This window comes from Carassius gibelio, chromosome B3 (genome assembly GCF_023724105.1).
Source record: "Carassius gibelio isolate Cgi1373 ecotype wild population from Czech Republic chromosome B3, carGib1.2-hapl.c, whole genome shotgun sequence".
Classification (NCBI taxonomy): Eukaryota; Metazoa; Chordata; class Actinopteri; order Cypriniformes; family Cyprinidae; genus Carassius; species Carassius gibelio.
In genome coordinates, this window is record NC_068398.1 from 50,479,369 (window position 1) to 50,499,605 (window position 20,237).

General features: G+C 37.1%; 3 long non-coding RNA genes across 3 annotated transcripts in view; 1 reads left to right on the forward strand and 2 right to left on the reverse strand.

The window, feature by feature from the left end:
* LOC127952453 (uncharacterized) overlaps positions 1-20,237 on the reverse strand; it is a 61,063-nt gene that overhangs the window by 34,584 nt on the left and 6,242 nt on the right. The gene's annotated exons all lie outside the window — the stretch shown is intronic.
* Positions 1-20,237, forward strand: part of LOC127952456 (uncharacterized) — a 43,149-nt gene that overhangs the window by 1,383 nt on the left and 21,529 nt on the right. The gene's annotated exons all lie outside the window — the stretch shown is intronic.
* LOC127952458 (uncharacterized) lies at positions 435-12,162 on the reverse strand. Its single transcript, XR_008152959.1, has 3 exons — positions 12,034-12,162; positions 2,884-3,150; positions 435-635 (listed from the first exon to the last, which is right to left on the reverse strand). It is a non-coding gene; the product is annotated as an uncharacterized LOC127952458 (long non-coding RNA).

Genomic DNA, 20,237 nt, shown 5'->3' on the forward strand with positions numbered 1-20,237 from the left:
GGGGGCGCTACAGCGCAAAAAACAAAAAATTTTGACATTTTGGGCCGTAAATCGTAAACCGTTAGCCGTAGACTCAAAAACATGGCATTGTTGCAATCCTTGGGTTAGCCCGAAAAAAAGTGTATGGCGCCTTTTTGGGGTCTACGACGCACCGTTTTCTCGCAAACTCGAGCTATATCCGAAACCTACTTTTGCGAACTAGTCCTAGGATTTTCAACCAATCAGAACCGAACCACTTCATAAATATTCCCTGGACACTCAATATCAATAATTATCAAAAAAAAGTTGAAATTTCAATTCTTTCGCGAAACAGTACACAAAAAAGCGTCTATGCTAATGTTAGCCAAATGCTTTTTTAACTATAACTCTTGAACGGAATGAGATATCATCACCAAACTTGGTACACATATGTATGAGCTCATTCTTTGGTCAAACAAAAAAAATTGCGCAGCTCTGCCACTTGGGGGCGCAATAAGATTTAAAAAACACATAAATGGCTATAACTAGGCAACCGTTGGCTCGATCAACTTGAAAATTGGTATGCAGTGTCTTGGTCTGAAGGGGCACAAGTACCTATGAGGACATTTACATATCTCAAAAAACATGGCCGCCATTGGCCAAACAATTTTAAGCACCTATTTGAAAGGGTTAACCGATGTTGATCGGAACGAAACTCGCTGGGTACGTTCGACTCATGAACCTTAAGGTCTGTAAGAATTTTGAAAGAAATCGGCCACTAGTTGGCGCTAACGAGTTTTATGGCTCTGTAATCACGTGGTGTTTCACATATCAACACAATATGCATATCATTTGATAGATCTCCTCATAATGCATAACTTTGCCTCAAGAACCATTGCTGTCAATCAAATCGTTCAATTGTTATTCACAAATATGTTAAAAAACTACTTTTGCGAACTAGTCCAAGGTTTTTTGTCCGATCGGAACCAAACCACTGCAGTAATAATCTGTGGACTCTCTAGATCAATAATTATCAAAAAAAATGTAAATTTTGTACTTTGGTTAGCGTTAAAGGGGTAATTAAGAAAAGGGGTGTGGCCAAACATACCCCAAAGCCTATAAAACCTAAACAAAAACTCTAAACCTTATGAAACTCAGGGAAAACATGTAACAGGTGACTCTTAACAAGCATGCAAAGTTTCATGGAGATCGGACCATAGGTGGCGCTATAACAGTAGAAAAGGTCTCAAAACACAAGATTTATATGGTAAATGGCCTCAAATTGTTTGAAAATGCTCATATATTCACTCAAAAACACTAGATCTTCACATCATATGATATATCTCCTCATTCTGAACAACTTTGCCTCTGGGACCAATGTTGTCAATAAAGCTGTTAATTAAATATTCAAGATTATTTAAAAAAGTTACTTTGCAAAGTAGTCCAAGGCTTTAAGCTGAAAATCAATAAAACCACTGAAGTACAATTCTCTAGACTCTGAAGGTCAATAATTATCAAAAACATGTTGAACAATTGCATTTGGACAACTATAAACCAGTAATTTTATAATATGTTATTTTCACAGTGTACACAAAGGCCTATTAATACAAACAGAAAGCAAACAAATTATCAAAACTGTGTAAAATAATGCCTAATTTCATTCATTTCATTCAAGCATGCAAAATTTAAGAGAGATTGGGCAAAAAACATTACACTATAACAGTTATGTTTAAAAACAGTGTTGTTTGAGTAAATGCAATTTATAACCACTAGATGGCAGCGGAAGACCACTAATGGGCTCATTCAGCAAATTGAAACAGTACTTTTGAGAAGATTTATGAATTCATGCCTAAACAATAAATAAAAAAACACTGTTACAACATTTTAAATCTCACAGAGTTAAAGTTTTCCATTTTGTTCATACAGACTTATCAGTTTTTAAAATTTTGCCACATTATGATTACAGTGAAACCTGAAAATGACATCCAAACTCTTAAAAACTAGTTTAATCATTTAATTTCAGTGCGTGTGTCTGTCTGTCAGCCTATTCTCCGTTTTGGATGTGTTTAACTGTCATCCATACGTCCAGGTTGGCTCAGACCACCTCAGAGGCCTTAATGTGCTTGAACCCCGTAAATGCTGCTTGCAGCTTTAATTATTATTATTATTCTTCCGCCCTAGAACTGAACGTGCAGCCCAAACCGTAAGGCCTAGAGAGCTGAAATTTGGACAGATCGTAGAGCTCATTTTGGGGAGAACTTATCAAAGTCTCAGCCCAATCGGCCAAACGGGGGCGCTATAGCGCAAAAAACAAAAATTTTGGACGTTTTTGGCCGTGAATCGTAAACCGTTAGCCATAAACTCAAAAACATGGCATCATAGCAATCCTTGGGTTAGCCCGAACAAAAGTGCACGGCGCCTTTTTGGGGTCTACGACACACCGTTTTCTCGCAAAATCGAGCTATATCCGAAACCTACTTTTGCGAACTAGTCCTAGGATTTTCAACCAATCAGAACCAAACCACTTCAGAAATATTCCCTGGACACTCAATATCAATAATTATCAAAAAAAAGTTGAAATTTCAATTTTTACACGAAACAGTATGCCAAAAAGCGTCTATAGTAACGTTGGCCAAATGCTATTTTAACTATAACTCTTGAACGGAATGAGATAACTTCACCAAACTTGGTACACATATGTACGAGCTCAATTTTGGGTCAAATAAAAAAAATTGCGCATCTCTGCCACTTGGGGGCGCTATAAGATAGAAAAAACACATAAATTGCTATAACTAGGCAACCGTTGGCTCGATCAACTTGAAAATCGGTATGCAGTGTCTTGGTCTGAAGGGGCACAAGTACTTATGAGGACATTTGCATATCTCAAAAAAACATGGCCGTCATTGGCCAAACAAATTTAAGCACCTATTTGAAAGGGTTAACGGATGTTGATCGGAACGAAACTCGCTGGGTACGTTCGACTCATGAACCTTAAGGTCTGTAAGAATTTTGAAAGAAATCGGCCACTAGTTGGCGCTAACGAGTTTTATGGCTCTGTAATCACGTGGTGTTTCACATATCAACACAATATGCATATCATTTGATAGATCTCCTCGTAATGCACAACTTTGCCTCAAGAACCATTGCTGTCAATCAAATCGTTCAATTGTTATTCACAAATATGTTAAAAACCTACTTTTGCGAACTAGTCCTAGGTTTTTTGCCCGATCGGAACCAAACCACTGCAGTAATATTCTGTGGACTCTCTAGATCAATAATTATTAAAAAAATGTTGAATTTTGTCCTTTGGTTAGCTGTAACCGGGTAATTTAGAAAAAGGGGTGTGGCCAAACATACCCCAAAGCCTATAAAACCTAAAGGAAAACTCAAAACTGTATGAAACTCAGTGAAATCATGTATCAGGTGACTCTTAACAAGCATGCAAAGTTTCATGGAGATCAGACCATAGGTGGCGCTATAACAGTAGAAAAGGTCTCAAAACACAAGATTTATATGGTAAATGGCCCCAAATTGTTTGAAAATGCTCATATATTCACTCAAAAACACTAAATCTTCATATCATATGATAGATCTCCTCATTCTGAACAACTTTGCCTCTGGGACCAATGTTGTCAATAAACCTGTTAATTAAATATTCAAGATTATTTTAAAAAGTTACTTTGGCATACTTGTGATACGGTTTAAGATGAAAATCAATAAAACCACTGAAGTACAATTCTGTAGACTCTGAAGGTCAATAATTATCAAAAACATGTTGAACAATTGCATTTGGACAACTATAAACCAGTAATTTTATAATATGTTCTTTTCATAGTGTACACAAAGGCCTATTAATACAAACAGAAAGCCCACACATTATCAAAACTGTGTAAAACAATGCATAATTTCATTCTAAACAAGCATGCAAAATTTAAGAGAGATTGGGCAAAAAAAAAAAAAAACACTATAACAGTTATGTTTAAAAACAGTGTTGCTTGAGTAAATGCAATTTATAACCTCTAGATGGCAGTGGAAGACCACTAATGGGCTCATTCAGTTAAGTTGAACAGTACTGTTGAAAGGATTCATGAATTCATCCCAAAACATTAAAAATGTAACTGTTATAACATTTTAAATCTCATTGAGTCAATGTTTTCCATTTTGTTCTTACAGATATATCAGTTTTTACTATTTTGCCACATTGTGATTACAGTTTAACCTGAAAATGACATCTAAACTCTTAAAAAGAGAAGACTTTCAATAAGTTTATTGTCACCTATCACTTATTTCAAATACCTATATCTGCAACAAAATGTTTGTGCATGTATATGTGTGTCTTTCTGTGTGTGTGTGTGTGTGTGCATATGCTTATAGAGTATACATATATTAGTCTAATCATTTACTTTCAGTGTGTGTGTCTGTCTGTTAACCTGTTCTCCATTTTGGATGTGTTTAAATGTCATCCATGCATCCAGGTTGGCTCAGACCACCTCAGAGGCCTTAATGTGCTTGAACCCCGGTAAATGCTGCTTGCAGCTTTAATTAGGGGTTCAAGCACGCAGTGCTGAAACCCTATTGTATCTGTTAGGATTTTTATTAGGGGTTCAAGCACGCAGTGCTGAAACCCTATTGTAATTGTTAGGATTTTTATTAGGGGTTCAAGCACGCAGTGCTGAAACCCTATTGTAATTGTTAGGATTTTTATTATTATTAGGGGTTCAAGCACGCAGTGCTGAAACCCTATTGTAATTGTTAGGATTTTTATTATTATTATTATTAGGGGCCAAGCACCGAAGGTGCGTAGGCACCTATTGTTTTCGTTGGCGTTATTATTAGGGGCCAAGCACCGAAGGTGCGTAGGACCCTCTTGTTTTTGTTGGCGTTCTTATTATTATTATTATTATTATTATTCTTCCGACTGGGGGTCTATGGCAGCCCATAGAACCGAATGCGGGAAAGTTGTAATGGTTTGACATTCTTATAGAGGACAGTGCCAACATTAAGTACACCAATTTTGGTGTGTCTAAGACATTCCCTCTAGCGCCACCAACTGTCCAAAATTTCACTTTAATTTTGTTAATAACTTTTTGACCGTAAGGCCAATCATCAAAATTCTTTTTTCATCTGATTTCTGAGCTCATGCCGATTCGATTGCACCATAGCAAATCATTTTCCGTCATAGAAATGTGGCCGCCATTTTGAATTTTTTTAAAAACCTACTTTTTCGAACTCGTCCTAGACGGTTTGTCCGATTCACACGAAAATTGAACCAGATCATCTTCAGTCAGTGCTGACCAAAAGTTATGCAAATCAAATTGATTCGTCAAACCGTTTTCGATAAACGCTCAAACAAATTTTACGTAACGCTTGCAAAAACAGTCGTAAGGCTGTATCTATGCAACGATTTATTCTATTCTGACCAAACTTGGTACATGTCATAACAAGCATGACCTGAGGCTACATGCTGTGTTTCGGCGCAGCGCCACCTACTGGTCCAGAGATATGAAAAATTGCTATTTTTGCTTATAACTTTTGAACAGTTTGTCCAAAAATCATAACATTTGTCTTGTTAGATTCAGGGCTACATGCCAAGTCGACTGATATCCAATTTTACCATTTTGGCCATTTTGACTGTCGGCCATTTTGAATTTTGTGCTAAAATGCTGTATTTTAAGAACACATCAACGGATTGTTACGAAACTTGGTATGGGTCATCAGCACAATGTCCTGAAGGAGCGTGAGAAGTTTCGAAACAGCGCCACCTAGTGGTGATCTTCTTTTTTTAAATGCTTATAACTTTGGGTGTGGTCGACTTATTTTCACCAGACTCATTAAATTGGACTCCTGAAACCTTACCGAGTCCTACGATACCAAACATGCTAGGTTTCGCCTTACGGTTTGTGTAGCGTTGTGATTTAGCGCTTAAAAAACATTTGGCTATATCTTCGAAACCGCTTGTCTGATCGAGACGAAACCACCATCAGAAGTTCGGAAACATAGGTCGATAGCTATACACCAATGCCCAAATGCCAAAATATTGATAGTAAGGGGTAGTAATATTCAATCAAAGTCAAGAGTCAGTCATTTTTTACATGCTTTTTCATGTAAATGTCTATAACTCTGAAGTGAATTGAGATATTTTCACCAAAATTGACACACATATGTATGGGCTCACTCTGAGGACACATAAAACAAATGGTTTGACTGAGCCTCTTGGTGGCGCTATAATAGAACAAAACATGAAATTCCCATTGACTTCAATACAGTTTTGTGAAATAAAATGCTATACTAAACAAATGCATTTGTGTAATATTACGAAACTCAGAATGTGCCAACAACAACATCCCCTGAAGGTACTCAAAATATTTTGAAACACCTAGTGGTCAAGTTATAACTCAATTTACATAAAGGCTAATAACTTTTGAAAAGATCTGGCTATTGACATGACGCTGATCTTAATAGATTCCTTGGGTCAGGCCGAGAACATAGATACCAAGTTTTCCTTATTTGGCTGAACTTCCTGTCCGCCATTTTGATTAATGTTGAAAACCTACTTTTTCGAACTCCTCCTAGACCGTTAGTCCGATTTTCACCAAATTTGACATGGATCATCTTCAGACCATTCTGGCAAAATGTTATGGATTTCGTGTCAATATACGAAACGGTTCTCATTTAGCGCATCAACGAATCAGCTGGAAGGGTTCCAAAATGCATTTGAGGCTGTATCTCTGCAAAGCTTTGACATATTTGCAAAAAACTTTGTATGTGTCATCGTCACCTCACACTGACCATTTCAAACTAATTTGGTAACAGCGCCACCTATTGGTTACACGTGATAAGCCAATAAATCCTATTACTAGTTGTTGTGTTTATTGTTTTCAAGCCATTTTGCCTAAAATAATCTTAAAACTGTCTTAATTACTCATTCCTGCCGTTCGTCTGAAGCTTGCTTCTGTAGTGCTTGGCCCCGTTATTGCTGCTTGCAGCTATATTTATTATTATTAGGGGCCAAGCACCGAAGGTGCGTAGGCACCTATTGTTTCCGTTGGCGTTATTATTATTATTCTGCTTCTTCTTCTTCTTCTTCTTCTTCCGCCGCAAGTCTATGGCAGCCCATAGAACCGATTGCGGGAAAGTTGTATAATTTGGCACACTGATAGAGGACAGTCCCAGCATTAACTATAGCAAATTTGAAGTCTCTAACTCCAACTCTCTAGCGCCACCACTTGTCCAAACTTTCAATGTTTCTATGCTAATAACTTTTGAACCGTAAGCCAGAAAATGAAAATTCTTTTTTCTTCTGAATCCTTGGCTCATGCCAAGTCGAATGAACCCCAAAATTCAAAAATTGCAAGGTTTAGTTTTTTCGCTATTTTCAATTATTCGAAAAACCTACTTTTTCGAACTCGTCCTAGACGGTTAGTCCGATTGCCACGAAAATTGGCTCAGATCATCTTCAGACCATGCTGGCAAAAAGTTATGGAATTCAAGTTGATTCGTCCAACTGTTGTCGAATGACACGTAAACAAATTTGACGAAAAGCACGCAAACATGCACGTGAGGCTATATCCCGGCAACGGTTTGTCATATTGAGACCAAACTTGCCGTGTGTTATAACAAGCATGAACTGAGACTACCTGCAGTGTTTCGAAACAGCGCCACCTAGTGGTCAGGAGATATGAAAAATGCATATTTTGGCTTATAACTACTGAATGGTTTGGCCAAAAATCACACAACTGGTCTCTTTAGATTCAGTGAGTCATGTCGAGTCAAATGATATCCAATTTTCCCGTGTCGGCCATTTTAGGCGTCGGCCATTTTGAATTATGATTTAAAATGCTGTATTTTTTGAACGCAGCATCGTATCGTTTCGCAAATAATTACAAAAATATTCGGCTCCATGCCCTGAAGGTACTCAAAAAGTTTGGTGGCAGCGCCACCTTGTGGCCAATAGTTATAATGAAATATCACATAAATGCTAATAACTTTTGAATAAATTAGTCTATTAAAATTAAAATGGTCTCGCTATATTCTGTGGGTCATGCCGAGAGTATTGATACCAATAATGTGAAAGTTGGCCTTACTTCCTGTCCGCCATTTTGCTTAATGTTGAAAACCTACTTTTTCGAACTCCTCCTAGACCGTTAGCCCAATTCTCACCAAATTTGACGTGAATCATCTTCAGACCATGCTGGCAAAAAGTTATGGATTTTGTGTCGATATACGTAACGGTTCTCATTTAGCGCATCAACGAATTTGCTGGAAGGGTGCCAAAATGCATTTGAGGCTGTATCTCTGCAACACTTTGACATATTTGCACCAAACTTTGTATGTGTCATCGCCACCTCACACTGACCATGCCACATAAATTTGGTAACTGCGCCACCTATTGGTCGAGATTAATAAACCATTCATTAACCATGAGTAATTACACTTTTTAAAATGCTAATAACTTTTTAATGCATTAGCCTATTTGAAGGAAACTGGGCTCAAAATATTCCCTGGCTTATGCCGATAACATAGATACCAAATATACCACGGTAAGCTGAACTTCCGGTCCGCCATTTTGATTTATGTTGAAAACATACTTTTTCGAACTCCTGATCAACCGTTTGTCCGATTTTCACCAAATTCGAATCAAATGATCTTCAGGCTATACTGATTCAAAATTATGGATTTTGAGTCGATAGACAAAACCATTTTCGCATACCACATCGACGAATTTGAGGCACAATGAGAAAATGACACTTGAGGCTGTATCCCTGGAATGCTTTGGCATATTGACACCAAACTTTGTGTGTGTCATTGAAAAGTCACACAGAGTACACCAAATTGATTTTATAACAGTGTCACCTGATGGTCAAGCTTGATAAACCAAGTAATCATGCTACTAGAGGTGGTATTGGTGTTTTTTTTTTTTTTTGCCATTTCAAATACAATAATTCCAAAATTGCTGTTATTGCTCATTAATGTATTTGGTGTGATGCTTTATGCGATGCTTAGCTACTACATTTGCCGTTGGAGTGCTTGGCCCCGTAATTGCTGCTTGCAGCTATATTTCTTCTTCTTCTTCTTCTTCCGCCGCAAGTCTATGGCAGCCCATAGAACCGTTTGCGGGAAAGTTGTATAATTTGGCACACTGATAGAGGACAGTCCCAACATTAACTATAGCAAATTTGAAGCCTCTATCTCCTACTCTCTAGCGCCACCACTTGTCCAAACTTTCAATGTTTGTATGCTAATAACTTTTGAACCGTAAGCCAGAAAATGGAAATTCTTTTTTCCTCTGAATCCTTGGCTCAGGCCAAGTCGAATGAACCCTAAAATTCAAAAATCGCAAGGTTTAGTTTTTTCGCTATTTTCAATTATTCGAAAAACCTACTTTTTCGAACTCGTCCTAGACGGTTAGTCCGATTGCCACGAAAATTGGCTCAGATCATCTTCAGACCATGCTGGCAAAAAGTTATGGAATTCAAGTTGATTCGTCCAACTGTTGTCGAATGACACGTAAACAAATTTGAAGAAAAGCACGCAAACATGCACGTGAGGCTATATCCCGGCAACGGTTTGTCATATTGAGACCAAACTTGGCGTGTGTTATAACAGGCATGAACTGAGACTACCTGCTGTGTTTCGACACAGCGCCACCTAGTGGTCAGGAGATATGAAAAATGCATATTTTGGCTTATAACTACTGAATGGTTTGGCCAAAAATCACACAACTGGTCTCTTTAGATTCAGTGAGTCATGTCGAGTCGAATGATATCCAATTTTCCTGTGTCGGCCATTTTAGGCGTCGGCCATTTTGAATTATGTTTCAAAATGCTGTATTTTTTGAACGCAGCATCGTATCGTTTCGCAAATAATTACAAAAATATTCGGCTCCATGCCCTGAAGGTACTCAAAAAGTTTGGTGGCAGCGCCACCTTGTGGCCAATAGTTATAATGAAATATCACATAAACGCTAATAACTTTTGAATAAATTAGTCTATTAAAATTAAAATGGTCTCGCTATATTCTGTGGGTCATGCCGAGAGTATTGATACCAATAATGTGAAAATTGGCCTTACTTCCTGTCCGCCATTTTGCTTAATGTTGAAAACCTACTTTTTCGAACTCCTCCTAGACCGTTAGCCCAATTTTCACCAAATTTGACGTGAATCATCTTCAGACCATGCTGGCAAAAAGTTATGGATTTTGTGTCGATATACGTAACGGTTCTCATTTAGCGCATCAACGAATTTGCTGGAAGGGTGCCAAAATGCATTTGAGGCTGTATCTCTGCAACACTTTGACATATTTGCACCAAACTTTGTATGTGTCATCGCCACCTCACACTGACCATGCCACATAAATTTGGTAACAGCGCCACCTATTGGTCAAGAGTAATAAACCATTCATTAACCATGAGTAATTACACTTTTTAAAATGCTAATAACTTTTTAGTCCATTAGCCTATTGCAACGAAACTGGGCTCAAAATATTCCCTGGCTTATGCCGATAACATAGATACCAAATATGCCAGTGTTTACTGAAGTTCCGGTCCACCATTTTGATTTATGTGGAAAACCTACTTTTTCGAACTCCTCATGAACCGTATGTCCAATTTTCACCAAATTCGAATCAGATGATCTTCAGACTATGTTGACACAAAGTTATGGATTTTGTGTCGATAGACAAAACCGTTTTTGCATACCAAAGCGACGAAGTTGAAACACAATGACAAAATGACACTTGAGGCTGCATCTCTGGAATGCTGTGGCATATTAACACCAAACTTTGTGTGTGTCATTGAAAAGTCAAACAGAGTACACCAAATTGATTTCATAACAGTGCCACCTATTGGTCAAACTTTATAAGCCAAGTAATCATGCTACTAGAGGTGGTATTATGATTTTTTTTTTGCCATTTCAATTACAATAATTCCAAAATTACTGTTATTGCTCATTAATGTATTTGGTGTGATGCTTCATGCCATGCTTAGCTCCTACATTTGCCGTTGGAGTGCTTGGCCCCGTAATTGCTGCTTGCAGCTATATTTATTATTATTATTCTTCCGCCCTAGAACTGAACGTGCAGCCCAAACCGTAAGGCCTAGAGAGCTGAAATTTGGACAGATCGTAGAGCTCATTTTGGGGAGAACTTATCAAAGTCTCAGCCCAATCGGCCATACGGGGGCGCTACAGCGCAAAAAACAAAAATTTTGGACATTTTTGGCCGTGAATCGTAAACCGTTAGCCATAAACTCAAAAACATGGCATCGTAGCAATCCTTGGGTTAACCCGAACAAAAGTGCACGGCGCCTTTTTGGGGTCTACGACGCACCGTTTTCTCGCAAAATCGAGCTATATCCGAAACCTACTTTTGCGAACTAGTCCTAGGATTTTCAACCAATCAGAACCAAACAACTTCAGAAATATTCCCTGGACAGTCAATATCAATAATTATCAAAAAAAAGTTGAAATTTCAATTTTTACGCGAAACAGTACGCCAAAAAGCGTCTATAGTAACGTTGGCCAAATGCTATTTTAACTATAACTCTTGAACGGAATGAGATAACTTCACCAAACTTGGTACACATATGTATGAGCTCAATTTTGGGTAAAATAAAAAAAATTGCGCATCTCTGCCACTTGGGGGCGCAATAAGATAGAAAAAACACATAAATGGCTATAACTAGGCAACCGTTGGCTCGATCGACTTGAAAATTGGTATGCAGTGTCTTGGTCTGAAGGGGCACAAGTACCTATGAGGACATTTGCATATCTCAAAAAACATGGCCGCCATTGGCCAAACAAATTTAAGCACCTATTTGAAAGGGTTAACGGATGTTGATTGGAACGAAACTCGCTGGGTACGTTCGACTCATGAACCTTAAGGTCTGTAAGAATTTTGAAAGAAATCGGCCACTAGTTGGGGCTAACGAGTTTTATGGCTCTGTAATCACGTGGTGTTTCACATATCAACACAATATGCATATCATTTGATAGATCTCCTCGTAATGCACAACTTTGCCTCAAGAACCATTGCTGTCAATCAAATTGTTCAATTGTTATTCACAAATATGTTAAAAACCTACTTTTGCGAACTAGTCCTAGATTTTTTGCCCGATCGGAACCAAACCACTGCAGTAATATTCTGTGGACTCTCTAGATCAATAATTATCAAAAAAATGTTGAATTTTGTCCTTTGGTTAGCTGTAAAGGGGTAATTTAGAAAAAGGGGTGTGGCCAAACATACCCCAAAGCCTATAAAACCTAAACGAAAACTCAAAACTTTATGAAACTAGGTGAAATCATGTAACAGGTGACTCTCAACAAGGCTGCAAAGTTTCATGGAGATCGATCCATAGGTGGCGCTATAACAGTAGAAAAGGTCTCATAACACAAGATTTATATGGTAAATGGCCTCAAATTGTTTGAAAATGCACATATATTCACTCAAAAACACTAAATCTTCATATCATATGATAGATCTCCTCATTCTGAAAAACTTTGCCTCTGGGACCAATTTTGTCAATAAATCTGTTAATTAAATATTCAAGATTATTTGAAAAAGTTACTTTGGCAAAGTATTCCAAGGCTTTAAGCTGAAAATCAATAAAACCACTGAAGTACAATTCTCTAGACTCAGAAGGTCAATAATTATCAAAAACATGTTGAACAATTTCATTTGGACAACTATAAACCAGTAATTTTATAATATGTTATTTGCATAGTGTACACAAAGTCCTATTAATTACAAACAGAAAGCCCACAAATTATCAAATCTGTGTAAAATAATGCATAATTTCATTCTAAACGAGCATGCCATATTTAAGAGATATTGGGCAAAAAACACTAAGAGTTAAAAGGATTAACACATTGATGTATGAGAAATTGCCATTTATAACCACTAGATGGCAGCGGAAAACCACTAATGGGCTCATTCAGCTAACTTAAACTGTACAGTTGAAAGGATGTAATGCCTAAACAATACAAAAAACACTCTTACAACATTTCAAATCTCATTGAGTTAAAGTTTTCCATTTTGTTCATTCAGACATATCAGTTTTTAAAATTTTGCCACATTATGATTACAGTGAAACCTGAAAATGACATCTAAAATCTTAAAAACGAGTTTAATCATTTAATTTCAGTGTGTGTGTCTGTCTGTTAGCCTATTCTCCATTTTGGATGTGTTTAACGGCCATCCATATACGTCCAGGTTGGCTCTGACCACCTAAGATGCCTTAAGTGCTTGAACCCCGTAAATGCTGCTTGCAGCTTTAATTAGGGGTTCAAGCACGCAGTGCTGAAACCCTCTTGTAATTGTTAGGATTTTTATTAGGGGTTCAAGCACGCAGTGCTGAAACCCTATTGTAATTGTTAGGATTTTTAGGGGTTCAAGCACGCAGTGCTGAAACCCTATTGTAATTGTTAGGATTTTTATTATTATTATTATTATTATTATTCTGCCCTAGAACTGAACGTGCAGCCCAAACCGTAAGGCCTAGAGAGCTGAAATTTGGACAGATCGTAGAGCTCAATTTGGGGAGAACTTATCAAAGTCTCAGCCCAATCGGCCTAACGGGGGCGCTACAGCGCAAAAAGCAAAAATTTTGGACATTTTTGGCCGTAAATCGTATACCGTTAGCCGTAGACTCAAAAACATGGCATTGTTGCAATCCTTGGGTTAGCCCGAACAAAAGTGCACGGCGCCTTTTTGGGGTCTACGACGCACCGTTTTCTCGCAAAATCGAGCTATATCCGAAACCTACTTTTGCGAACTAGTCCTAGGATTTTCAACCAATCAGAACCAAACCACTTCATAAATATTCCCTGGACACTCAATATCAATAATTATCAAAAAAAAGTTGAAATTTCAATTCTTACGCGAAACAGTACGCCAAAAAGCGTCTATGCTAACGTTAGCCAAATGCTATTTTAACTATAACTCTTGAACGGAATGAGATATCTTCACCAAACTCGGTACACATATGTATGAGCTCAATCTTTGGTCAAATCAAAAAAATTGCGCATCTCTGCCACTTGGGGGTGCTATAAGATAGAAAAAACACATTAATTGCTATAACTAGGCAACCGTTGGTTCGATCGACTTGAAAATCGGTATGCAGTGTCTTGGTCTGAGGGGGCACAAGTACCTATGAGGACATTTGCATATCTCAAAAAACATGGCCGCCATTGACCAAACAAATTTAAGCCCCTATTTGAAAGGGTTAACGGATGTTGATCGGAACGAAACTCGCTGGGTACGTTCGACTCATGAACCTTAAGGTCTGTAAGAATTTTGAAAGAAATCGGCCACTAGTTGGCGCTAACGAGTTTTATGGCTCTGTAATCACGTGGTGTTTCACATATCAACACAATATGCATATCATTTGATAGATCTCCTCGTAATGCACAACTTTGCCTCAAGAACCATTGCTGTCAATCAAATCGTTCAATTGTTATTCACAAATATGTTAAAAACCTACTTTTGCGAACTAGTCCTAGGTTTTTTGCCCGATCGGAACCAAACCACTGCAGTAATATTCTGTGGACTCTGTAGATCAATAATTATTAAAAAAATGTTGAATTTTGTCCTTTGGTTAGCTGTAAGGGGGTAATATAGAAAAAGGGGTGTGGCCAAACATACCCCAAAGCCTATAAAACCTAAACGAAAACTCAAAACTTTATGAAACTCAGTGAAATCATGTAACAGGTTACTCTTAACAAGCATGCAAAGTTTCATGGAGATCAGACCATAGGTGGCGCTATAACAGTAGAAAAGGTCTCAAAACACAAGATTTCAATGGTAAATGGCCTCAAATTGTTTGAAAATGCTCATATATTCACTCAAAAACACCAAATCTTCATATCATATGATATATCTCCTCATTCTGAACAAGTTTGCCTCTGGGACCAATGTTGTCAATAAAGCTGTTAATTAAATATTCAAGATTATTTAAAAAAGTTACTTTGGCATACTTGTGATACAGTTTAAGATGAAAATCAATAAAACCACTGAAGTACAATTCTCTAGACTCTGAAGGTCAATAATTATCAAAAACATGTTGAACAATTGCATTTGGGTAACTATAAACCAGTCATTTTATAATATGTTCTTTTCATAGTGCACACAAAGGCCTATTAATACAATCAGAAAGCCCACAAATTATCAAAACTGTGTAAAATAATGCATAATTTCATTCTAAACAAGCATGCAAAATTTAAGAGAGATTGGGCAAAAAAAAAAAAACACTATAACAGTTATGTTTAAAAACACAGTGTTGTTGGAGTAAATGCAATTTATAACCACTAGATGGCAGCGGAAGACCACTAATGGTCTCATTCAGTAAAGTTGAACAGTACTGTTGAAAGGATTCATGAATTCATGCCAAAACATTAAAAAATGAACTGTTATAACATTTTAAATCTCATTGAGTCAATGTTTTCCATTTTGTTCATACAGATATATCAGTTTTTTAAATTTTGCCACATTATGATTACAGTTTAACCTGAAAATGACATCTAAACTCTTAAAAAGAAAAGACTTGCAATAAGTTTATTATCACCTATCACTTATTTCAAATACCTATATCTGCAACAAAATGTTTGTGCATGTATATGTGTGTCTTTGTTTGTGTGTGTGTGTGTGTGTGTGTGTGTGTGTGTGTGTGAGCATATGCTTATAGAGTATACATATATTAGTCTAATCATTTACTTTCAGTGTGTGTGTCTGTCTGTTAGCCTGTTCTCCATTTTGGATGTGTTTAACTGTCATCCATGCATCCAGGTTGGCTCAGACCACCTCGGAGGCCTTAATGTGCTTGAACCCCGGTAAATGCTGCTTGCAGCTTTAATTATTATTATTATTATTATTTTTCCGCCTTAAAACTGAACGGGCAGCCCAAACCGTAAGGCCTAGAGAGCTGAAACTTGGTCAAAAGGTAGTAGTCTTGCTCGCTACTCAGGCGCAAAGATCCGGCCCAATCGGCCAGTGGGGGGCGCGACAGTGATCAAAAATGCGTTTTTGCTAATAGCTCCTAAACCGCTTGTGATAGAGCCAAAAATTTAACATTTCTGGAATCCGTGGGTCATGCGAAATTAAAAACGGTCACTCTGATTTTGGGTCTAGGAGGCCTCGTTTTTTCGCAAATTTGACGTATGTCCAAAACCTACTTTTGCGAACTTGTCCTAGGTTTTTCGCCCAATCTGAACCAAACCACTGCAGAAATGTTCTCTGTCCAGTGAATATCAATAATTATCAAAAAAAAGTAGAAATTTCGACTCACTGTCGTAATGGGATGCCAAAACATTCGAAAGTCGAGGACCAATTTTACGCAACAGGCTATAACTCATGGATGAAATGAGATATCTTCACCAAACATGGTACACATATGTATGAGCTCAATCTTTGGTCAAATAAAAAAAATTGCGCATCTCTGCCACTTGGGGGCGCAATAAGATAGAAAAAACACATAAATGTCTATAACTAGGCAACCGTTGGCTCGATCGACTTGAAAATTGGTATGCAGTGTCTTGGCCTGAAGGGGCACAAGTACCTATGAGGACATTTGCATATCTCAAAAAACATGGCCGCCATTGGCCAAACAATTTTAAGCACCTATTTGAAAGGGTTAACGGATGTTGATCGGAACGAAACTCACTGGGTACGTTCGACTCATGAACCTTAAGGTCTGTAAGAATTTTGAAAGAAATCGGACACTAGTTGGCGCTAACGAGTTTTATGGCTCTGTAATCACGTGGTGTTTCACATATCAACACAATATGCATATCATTTGATAGATCTCCTCATAATGCACAACTTTGTCTCAAGAACCATTGCTGTCAATCAAACCGTTCATTAATTATTCACAACTATGTAAAAAACCTACTTTTGCGAACTAGTCTTAGGTTTTTTACCCGATCGGAACCAAACCACTGCAGTAATAATCTGTGGACTCTCTAGATCAATAATTATCAAAAAAATGTTGAATTTTGTACTTTGGTTAGCGTTAAAGGGGTAATTAAGAAAAGGGGTGTGGCCAAACATACCCCAAAGCCTATAAAACCTAAACGAAAACTCTAAACTTTATGAAACTTCGGGAAAACATGTATCAGGTGACTCTTAACAAGCATGCAAAGTTTCATGGAGATCGGACCATAGGAGGCGCTATAACAGTAGAAAAGGTCTCAAAACACAAGATTTATATGGTAAATGGCCTCAAATTGTTTGAAAAGGCTCATTATATTCACTCAAAAACACTAGATCTTCATATCATATGATAGACCTCCTCATTCTGAACAACTTTGCCTCTGGGACCAATGTTGTCAATAAAGCTGTTAATTAAATATTCAAGATTATTTCAAAAAGTTACTTTGGCATACTAGTGATAGGGTTTCAGATGAAAATCAATAAAACCACTGAAGTACAATTCTCTAGACTCTGAAGGTCAATAATTATCAAAAACATGTTGAACAGTTGCATTTGGACAACTATAAACCAGTAATTTTATAATATGTTATTTGCATAGTGTACACAAAGGCCTATTAATACAAACAGAAAGCCCACAAATTATCAAAACTGTGTAAAATAATGCATAATTTCATTCTAAACAAGCATGCAAAATTTAAGAGAGATTGGGCAAAAAAAAAACAACAACACTATAACAGTTATATTTAAAAACACAGTGTTGCTTGAGTAAATGCAATTTATAACCACTAGATGGCAGCGGGAGACCACTAATGGGCTCATTCAGCTAGTTAAACAGTACTGTTTTCATGAATTCATGCCAAAACATTAATAAATTAACTGTTATAACATTTTAAATATCATTGAATTGATGTTTTCCATTTTGTTCATACAGATGTATCAGTTTTTACAATTTTGCCACATTATGATTACAGTTTAACCTGAAAATGACATCTAAACTCTGAAAAAGAGAAGACTTGCAATAATTTTATGTCACCTATCACTTATTTCAAATACCTATATCTGCAACAAAATGTGTGTGCATGTATATGTGTGTTTTTGTGTGTGTGTGTGTGTGTGTGTGTGCATATGCTTATGTATACATATATTACTCTAATCATTTACTTTCTGTGTTAGTGTCTGTCTGATAGCCTGTTCTCCATTTTGGATGTCTTTAAATGTCATCAGTGCATCCAGGTTGGCTCTGACCACCTCAGATGCCTTAAATGCTTGAACCCCGGTAAAATGCTGCTTGCAGCTTTAATTATTATTATTATTATTATTCTTCCGCCGTAAAACTGAACGTGCAGCCCAAACCGTAAGGCCTAGAGAGCTGAAATTTGGACAGATCGTAGAGCTCAATTTGGGGAGAACTTATCAAAGTCTTAGCCCAATCGGCCAAACGGGGGCGCTACAGCGCAAAAAACAAAAATTTTGGACATTTTTGGCCGTAAATCGTATACCGTTAGCCGTAGACTCAAAAACATGGCATTGTTGCAATCCTTGGGTTATCCCGAACAAAAGTGTACGGCGCCTTTTTGGGGTCTACGACGCACCGTTTTCTCGCAAAATCGAGCTATATCCGAAACCTACTTTTGCGAACTAGTCCTAGGATTTTCAACCAATCAGAACCAAACCACTTCAGAAATATTCCCTGGACACTCAATATCAATAATTATTAAAAAAAAGTTGAAATTTCAATTCTTACGCGAAACAGTACACCAAAAAGCGTCTATGCTAACGTTAGCCAAATGCTATTTTGACTATAACTCTTGAACGGAATGAGATATCTTCACCAAACTCGGTACACATATGTATGAGCTCAATCTTTGGTGAAATCAAAAAAATTGCGCATCTCTGCCACTTGGGGGCGCTATAAGATAGAAAAAACACATAAATTGCTATAACTATGCAACCGTTGGCTCGATCGACTTGAAAATCAGTATGCAGTGTCTAGGTCTGAAGGGGCACAAGTACCTATGAGGATATTTGCATATCTCCAAAAACATGGCCGCCATTGGCCAAACAAATTTAAGCACCTATTTGAAAGGGTTAACGGATGTTGATCGGAACGAAACTCGCTGGGTACGTTCGACTCATGAACTTTAAGGTCTGTAAGAATTTTGAAAGAAATCGGCCACTAGTTGGCGCTAACGAGTTTTATGGCTCTGTAATCACGTGGTGTTTCACATATCAACACAATATGCATATCATTTGATAGATCTCCTCGTAACGCACAACTTTGCCTCAAGAACCATTGCTGTCAATCAAATCGTTCAGTTGTTATTCACAAATATGTTAAAAAACTACTTTTGCGAACTAGTCCTAGGTTTTTTGCCCGATCGGAACCAAACCACTGCAGTAATATTCTGTGGACTCTCTAGATCAATAATTATTAAAAAAATGTTGAATTTTGTCCTTTGGTTAGCTGCAACGGGGTAATTTAGAAAAAGGGGTGTGGCCAAACATACCCCAAAGCCTATAAAACGTAAAGGAAAACTCAAAACTTTATGAAACTCAGTGAAATCATGTAACAGGTGACTCTTAACAAGCATGCAAAGTTTCATGGAGATCAGACCATAGGTGGCGCTATAACAGTAGAAAATGTCTCAAAACACAAGATTTATATGGTAAATGGCCTCAAATTGTTTGAAAATGCTCATATATTCACTCAAAAACACTAAATCTTCATATCATATGATAAATCTCCTCATTCTGAACAACTTTGCCTCTGGCACCAATGTTGTCAATAAAGCTGTTAATTAAATATTCAAGATTATTTTAAAAAGTTACTTTGGCATACTTGTGATACGGTTTAAGCTGAAAATCAATAAAACCACTGAAGTACAATTCTCTAGACTCTGAAGGTCAATAATTATCAAAAACATGTTGAACAATTGCATTTGGGCAACTATAAACCAATAATTTTATAATATGTTATTTGCATAGTGTACACAAAGGCCTATTTATACAAACAGAAAGCCCACAAATTATCAAAACTGTGTAAAATAATGCATGATTTCATTCTAAACAAGCATGCAAAATTTAAGAGAGATTGGGTAAAAAAAAATTACAACACTATAACAGTTATGTTTTAAAACACAGTGTTGTTTGAGTAAATGCAATTTATAACCACTAGATGGCAGCGGAAGACCACTAATGGGCTCATTCAGCTAGTTAAACAGTACTGTTTTCATGAATTCTTGCCAAAACATTAATAAATTAACTGTTATAACATTTTAAATCTCATTGACTTGATGTTTTCCATTTTGTTTATACAGATGTATCAGTTTTTACAATTTTGCCACATTATGTTTACAGTT